Source organism: Phacochoerus africanus, chromosome 6 (genome assembly GCF_016906955.1).
Source record: "Phacochoerus africanus isolate WHEZ1 chromosome 6, ROS_Pafr_v1, whole genome shotgun sequence".
In the NCBI taxonomy this organism is placed as follows: Eukaryota; Metazoa; Chordata; class Mammalia; order Artiodactyla; family Suidae; genus Phacochoerus; species Phacochoerus africanus.
Genome location: NC_062549.1, coordinates 103,784,013 through 103,791,720, shown reverse-complemented (window position 1 = coordinate 103,791,720; position 7,708 = coordinate 103,784,013). Strand labels below are relative to the sequence as shown.

General features: G+C 40.0%; 1 non-coding gene across 1 annotated transcript; it reads left to right on the top strand.

The window, feature by feature from the left end:
• The first annotated feature begins 6,683 nt into the window (after positions 1-6,683).
• LOC125130219 (U6 spliceosomal RNA) lies at positions 6,684-6,792 on the top strand. Its single transcript, XR_007135711.1, has one exon. It is a non-coding gene; the product is annotated as a U6 spliceosomal RNA (small nuclear RNA).
• The last annotated feature ends 916 nt before the right edge of the window (positions 6,793-7,708 follow it).

The window sequence follows — 7,708 nt, the reverse complement described above, 5'->3', positions numbered from 1 at the left end:
TGGCCCTAAGGGAGAAGAGCCCACTTCACTATTTTGCTTGCACTGCCCCCCAATGCAAAGGGCTGCAATTGAAGAAGAAATATTTTCTGAAATGAAAGTAAATGATAATGGCTTGTAATAAACAGCAGACTCTATGTGCGATTTTGTTTTTTGTTTGTTTTTTTGTTTTGCTTTTTAGAGCCACACCTGTGGCCTATGGACTTTCCCAGGCTAGGGGTCAGACTGGAGCTAGAGCTGCTGGCCTTCCACACAGCCACAGTAACACCAAATCCTTAACCCACTGAGCAAGGCCAGGGATCAAACCCGAAACCTCATGGATACTGGTCGGGTTTGTTACTGCTGAGCCACAACGGGAAACCCCCCACCACCCCATGTGTGAAATTTAATGAAATATTAGCCATCAAATAAGGGTTAACTTTAAAAAGCAGATACAGAAAAGGTTTTGTCTTTTCAAAACACATCCTTGCCCTCACTTAAGAGGCAATACAAGAGTCACTCATCTCGTTATGGCTCTGTTCCTACCAGGAACCTTCCAGTCTGCAGACTTCCAAGCAGATTTCCTTTAAGTTTCCAAAGCATGTCTTGGCTCTTCAAACAGTCCTGTTTCTGTATTACAGCTCAAACTTGACCCAACACATTAGAATATCAGGTTGAAATTACACACAGCACGTTTGGAACTTTGAACCTCATTTGCATTTTGGAATGGCTGTAAAATAAATACGAAAACTTAAAATTCGTAACTGGAAATCTGAAAGTCTGTTAAGCTTCTTTCATGCTTAATGCTGCTGAATAAAGTTCCTTTGGAAAAATAGCTCCTTAATTTCCAGCATTGGTAAGTAACCTCAGTTTGGCTGTATACTGTGTTTACTCCTCCCAGCTTCAGTCATTGCAAAATCATTGTTCTCTGAACGATAAACACACACTGTAAACTCAGACATTAGTTTAAGGTAAGTAATAACAACCAGGAAAAGGAAAGGGGTTATGTGCCATGGAATCTCTGACTCTTTAAGAATTCACAGGTCAACAGACTGGATTTTCTTCTTCTTTATACCAGCTGTACACTATGGAAAGTCATGACTACTTTCTTACTGTAGTAGTTAGGCAAGTTAGGTGTGTGTCTGAAAATCCATTATGTATAGAAAAGTATGAAAATCTGCAATAAATATAAAAATAATTTTTTTTTTTTTGTCTTTCTAAGGTCGCACCCATGGCATATGGAGGTTCCAGGTGAGGGGTCAAATTGGAGCTGTAGCCGCCAGCCTACACCAGAGCCACAGCAAGGCAGGATCCGAGCCACAGCTCATGGCAACGTTGGATCCTTAACCCACTGAGTGAGGCCAGGGATTGAACCTGAGACCTCATGGATGCTAGTTGGGTTCGTTAACCGCTGAGCCACGACGAGAATTCCAAGATACAAGTAATCTTAAAGGATTGTTATTATTATATGGAAAATTATTTAGAATATACACACATTTTTCTAATATTGTTAAAGTGTAATTTTCCCCCAGATTACTGAAACATTCCCTAAGTACCAACAGTTTAAAATAGAATACTTTTTGGTAGTTATCTTTTAAAATGGATTTACATACTCCTTATACATTTAATATAGTTTAACTTTTTTTTTTTTTCACTTTTAGGGCTGCACCTATGGCATATGGAGTGCCCAGGCTGAGTTGGAGCTGCCAGCTGCCAGCCTACTCCACGGCCACAGTAACACAGGATCTGCGCTACATCTGTGACCCACACTGCAGCTTGCAGCAATACCAGATCCCTAACCAATTAAGGAAAGTCAGGGATTGAACCCCATCCTCATGAATACCAGCTGAGTTCTTAACCTGCTGAACCACAACAGGAATTCCTAGTTTAACTTTTTAATGAACTAGCTTGAATGTCAAAATTGAGGGACTGAGAGTTAAGTGGTGTCATCAGACACAAGGTAACCATCCTTCTACGTTTCCCAACTTCCCGACACCCTTGAGCCCCGCCCCAGGCAAAACCCTGCTCTTCCTCATTGCTCAGCAGCAGGTTTTGTGGGGCACAGATATGATGTCATCTGGGATCCCCTCTGCTGCCATTCGATCAACCATGCTGTCTGAATGACCCTAGAAATTCCTGCTCTTTTCCTTCACCAATTTCCCTGCCATGGTTCAGGCCATCAATACTTCTTGGCTAGAGGGTATGAAGCGATTTCTGACTGCTCTTCTTGCCTTTATGTAGTCTGACCACCCCGAAATCCATTCTCATTTTATAGCCAGAGTGATCCTTCTAAAAAAGGATATCTGATCTAATCATTATTCTGTTTAAAACCCTTTAATGGCTTCCTATTACTCTCAGAATAAAACCCAACCCCTTAATGTGGCCTCCTAAGAGGTCCTTCATGATTCGATCATTATTTCCTCTGTTTTTTGTCTGCTTCATCTAGCTGTGTCGGATGGATTGTTAGTCTCCCCACTTCGACAGTAGGCTTGTCAGTTTCTCTTTGTAATTCTGGTGGTTTTGCTTTCTATAATCGAAAGCTATTTTATTAAGTACATTCAACTTCTTGGTACTGACCCTCTTTGTTTTTATTAATACATTTGGTTTAAAAGACTTTTTCGGGGGGGGGGGTTCTGATATTAATAACGCTTCATCAGCTTTCTTTTTGACAGTATTTTGATAATTTATCTATTTATCCCTTTATATCCAGTATTTTGGTGGTTTAGTTTTGTGTTTTTTGCTAGCATCATATACCTGAATATTATTTTAAACTAATCTGATAATCTGCCTTTTAATAAGTAATGCAAATCTGTTTAGTTATTGTGCTTGTTGATATTAGGATTTAATTCTACTATTTTATTTAATTTGTGTGTTTTTGACATGCCTTTTCTTTTTTTTCCCTCCTTTTCTGCTTTCTATTTTTTTTTTCTTTTTCCAGGTCTCCTAGTCATCATTATTTTGCTGGAGGCTCAATTACACATTTGGTAAAATAAGAAACAACAGACTTATAAAACAGACAAAATAGGCGTTCCGGTTACCGGTTGCGGCACAGTGGGAATGAATCTGACTAGGATCCATGAGGACGCAGGTTCGATCCCTGGCCTCACTCAGTGGGTTAAGGATCCAGTGTTGCCATGAGCTATGGTGTAGGTTGCAGATGTGGCTCGGATCTGGTGTCGCTGTGTCCGTGGTGTAGGCCAGCAGCTACAGCTCTGATTCAACCCCTAGCCTGGGAACCTCCAAATGCTGCAGGTACGGCCCTAAAAAAAAAAAAAAAGGCAAATTATAAACACTATAGCTAATAATATCAATAGTTATAATAGTTAAGCCAAGAGCATCTTACACCAAACCAGTTCTTGAGGATGTTGGCAAGACTAGGGAGCAGGTCACTTAAAGCAGCATAGGACCTCAGAATTTAGTAGGCTAATGGTCTGGTTACTATTGTTGAAAATCTTGTTGATTGAATTTCATTAAGGTTTTGATATGGCTTATTATACATTCCAATCCTATCGAAAGTGCCAAAAAACAGCTGCTAAATTATCATACTAGCTGAATATAAGTCTCTTGACCCATTGGGCTCGTACCAATGGTAGACTGGTTGGGGTCATCTTTAGATTGTTGTGTATGCGGCCTTGAGTCCAAGGGAATCCTTGAGCACATCTTCCTATCCTTCCTGGTCACAGCCAAGGTCATAAATTAGTACTCCAGATTTACTGAATTCTTCTTGGATTCTGCTTTCTATTGAATGATCAGTTTTCTATATCTGATCTCCCCCTCCCTCAACGTTCTTTTCTCTTTGCAGGTTAAGAAGCTCTAGATCAGCTTTATCATTAACATAAAATATCTTACAAAGTCATTTCTTATATACTTATACATCGCTTCCAAACATGAAAAAGGCTTTCTAGCATGTTTTAACTACTCACTATAACCATTTCCTTCTTGTTATTTTTTTCCAACACATTTTTACTTATTTTTTAATTGAACTACAGTTAATTTACAATATTGTATTAGTTTCAGGTGTGTGGCAAAGTGATTCTGTTGTGTATATTTTTTCAGGCTACTTTCCATTATAGATAGTTATAAGATATTGAATATAGTTCTCTGTACTATATAGAAAATCCTTGTTGCTTATTTACATAAAGTAGGTTGTATCTGTTAATTCTGCACTTCTAAAATAGCTACTTTCAATTCTACCATCACGTTTTATTAATTTCGTCCCTCACTATCGTCTTTTGTATCCTGTGCTTTCCCTCTGGGCTTAATTTTCTTTTTGAGAGAAGCACATTCTTTAGTAGTTCTTTCAGAGTAGTTCTGTGGGTGGAAAACTCCCTTGCCTTCTATGATTGAAATGTCTTTGTTTTGCCCCCTGCCTGCAATGGTAGTTTATCTGGAAATTAAATTCTTGGTTGATAGTAGTCCATTCAATACTTCTAAGATATTTGATTGTCTTGTTTCTGTTTTTGCTTTTAAGAAATCTAGTTATAGTCCCTTTGTAGATAATCAATGTATTTCCTTTGGTAACTTGAGATTTTTTTTTTAATCCTTGTTACTCTGTAGTTTCGCTATAATATGACAATAGTGTTGGTGTACTTTTATTTATCTTGCTCAGCAGACATGGAGCTCTGATGTTTTGATTAGAAAACCTTCAGTCATTTCTTTCTTCTTTTTTAAAGTATAGTTTATCCAAACTTCACTCCAGTTTTCAGTTTTTCCTTCTGGAATTCTATGAGACCTATGTTGAAGCCATTCCCTAGGACCCCATGAATCTGAACTTTTCCCCCACATTTTTAAATCTCTTTATTTTTCTATACTATGCTCTGGGTGAATTCTCCTGTACTATGTTCTAGGTGAAATTGCTTTTTTTCTTCAACTTTGGCCAGCTCCAGGGTTAACCTCATCTACTGATTTTTTTTTTTTTTTAATTTCAGTGACCATATCCTTAAAGATTTCTGTCAGTTCTTTTCCATATTTACCTGAATTTCCTGTTTTGTATTTGGCTTGTATCTGTTCCCTAATTTCTTTTCCTTTTAAAATGAGTGCTATGTCTTTATGTATCACTTTGAGAAGGCAAAAATATTAATTTAAGAATCTTTGTTACATAGTACCATAGAGTTAGTTTTATTTGGAGTAAGTTCATGTTCTGAATGTTCATTTTGTGGGCCATTCATCTTAGTGTTGGACATCAGTATGTCTCTGGAACTAGGTGGTCAGGTCCATTTTGAATGGAAAGTTTTTATTTGCTTTTCTGTGTTATTTTAACTTCATGTGCTTCCCCTCACCACTCTGCACTCACCCTTCCATATTAAGTGATTTTTACTTCCCTTGAACTTGCATTCTGGGATCGGGACTAGTGTTGGCATTTTGAGGCTCCTACCCCACAGCAATGTTGGGGATATTGCAGAACCAATCACTCAGCCAGCTGTTTGGCTTGGTTCTTGAGTCCAAGGCTCTGTCTTTGTCCTTCTGCTTCCCTGGGTAGTGAACTGGCAGCAGTTTAATGTCAGTCTCTTTTCACAAGTTCCTGACTTTAAGAACTAAGCCTGGCTCCTGTCCTCCACCTTGTTTGGAACCTCTTTAGTTCCTGTCACCTTGCAGGTGACAAAACTCTTGCTTTTGAATCAGGCCTCAGTGGGCCTGTGTCTTGAGACTTGCTAAGTGCTTTCTGTTTTGATTCCATTTCTGATCTGTGAAAAAGGTTATTTGTTTTTGAGCTTGGCTATGACTTTTTGTTTTTCTCTTGCTACATTTTAACTATAATTACTATGTGCATGAAGTAAAGTTGTGGATCAAAGCATGACCTTGCTGCACCATTTAAGCAGAAATCTTTCTATGTTTAAACCTCTGGCTTGACTAACCCTCCCTCTACATTCTATGTTCCAGACACCATTAATTGCTTGAGAGGATCAGTAAATTGCATGTTTCCCCATTGCCCACCCACTGATTTTGAATGAAATAAAACATGGAGGGTGGTCAAATGGAGACTTTTTAGATGTCAGCACCATTACAGATAAGCTAATAAAAGAGCAAGGTTCTAGATCTCTAAATCCAAAAGGGCTTTTGACACTCTCAGCCGATGCCCACCCCCCACAAAATTTAGCCTCAGAACAGCCTACTAAAGGGGAACCTTGGGTCTGCAGAGCAGGCATGTTTACCCATGACTGTTGCACTGCTCTGGGGCAGAAAGGGAACAAGAGACTGAATCCTCAGTAGCAGGGACTTTTCAATAGATTAGTTCCATCCAGTCAAGGTCTATGAGCCAATGAATGTAGTGGTACTCACCAATCAAGTAACTCATTCTTGAGTGTTAAGGCTAATGGGGTAAGGAGCCAAAAGCTGTATTCTGTTTTTGTTCGTTTGTTTTTTTGGCTGTGCCTGTGGCATGTGGAAGTTCCCAGGCCAGGGATCCAGTCTGCGCCATAGCATTGACCCAAGCCACTGCAGCGGCAATGCTGGATCCTTAACCCACTTCGCCACAGAGGAACTCCCAAAAGCTGTATTCTAATGGAACATCCCTCTATCCTATCCACCCTCCCACCATGGAAAAGCAGGGCCAAGGGAAAGGCGTTTCTGCTAACACATGCCATGCTCTTTCTCCTTCCTCCAAGTCTTTTCACAGGTTCTCCCCACCTTTTCACCTGCCAACTCTACTCATCCTGATGCCTAGAATAAAAACAATAGCGAATACTTACTGACTCTCAGCTATGGGGGTGCTTGCTTCGGCAGCACATATACTAAAATTGGAACAATACAGGGAAGATTACATGGCCCCTGCGCAAGGATGAATCTCAGCTATGGCGGAAGCACTATCACATACATGATCTCATTTAATTCTCATAACAACCCAATGAGGTATGCATTTTTATTTTTATCTTATGGTTGCAAAAACTAAGCACGAAGAAGTTTCCCAATGTTTCCAAGGTCACACAGAAAATGGCAGAGGCAGGATTAGGTCCAGGATTCTCTAGTTTCAGTGTCTAGATTCTGTTCATCATAGGAACTGCTTCCCATATTCATCCCTTTTTTTTTTTTTTTTTGTCTTTTTAGGGCCGCATCCCCGGCATACGGAAATTCCCAGGGTAGGGGTCGGATCAGAGTTGTAGCCACTGGCCTATACCCCAGCGAGGTGGGATCCGAGCTGTATTTGCCACCTACACCACAGCTCGCCGCAACGCCGGATCCTTAATCCACTGAGCGAGGCCAGGGATTGAAACTGCATTCTCATGGATGCTAGTTCGATTCATTTCTGCTGAGCCATGATGGGAACTCCCCGTATTTATCTTTAGATATATAGGACATAGTGTAGCACTGGCAGAGAGTGGATGCTCAATAGTATTTAATGAATGAATATGTAAATCGGTGACACAAATTGTCAAGACATCTGCCTTGAGAGGATTAAAAACAACTTTAATGTGAGGATTTATAAAGAATGCTTAACCTCCTTTGGCATCAGATTGCTCTTTACAAAGGAGGATGTGAGTGTCCAAGTTTGAAGCTTTCTCTAGTGGCTGCTAGGTTTGATATCTCTGCTGTCTAGCCCTTTCAATTTTAGGTCTTTTCCCTACTTTTGTCCCTGGCCCAAGCCTACGGGTTGCTTGAACGAGTAGGTTCCTTCTGGTCCCTGATCCTTGACACCTGTGGAACTACTGATGTGTCACATACTATGGGCAGCCACAACACCTCCATACAAGGACACACAGTGTATTAGTCAAGACTCTTTACTTTGCAAACCACA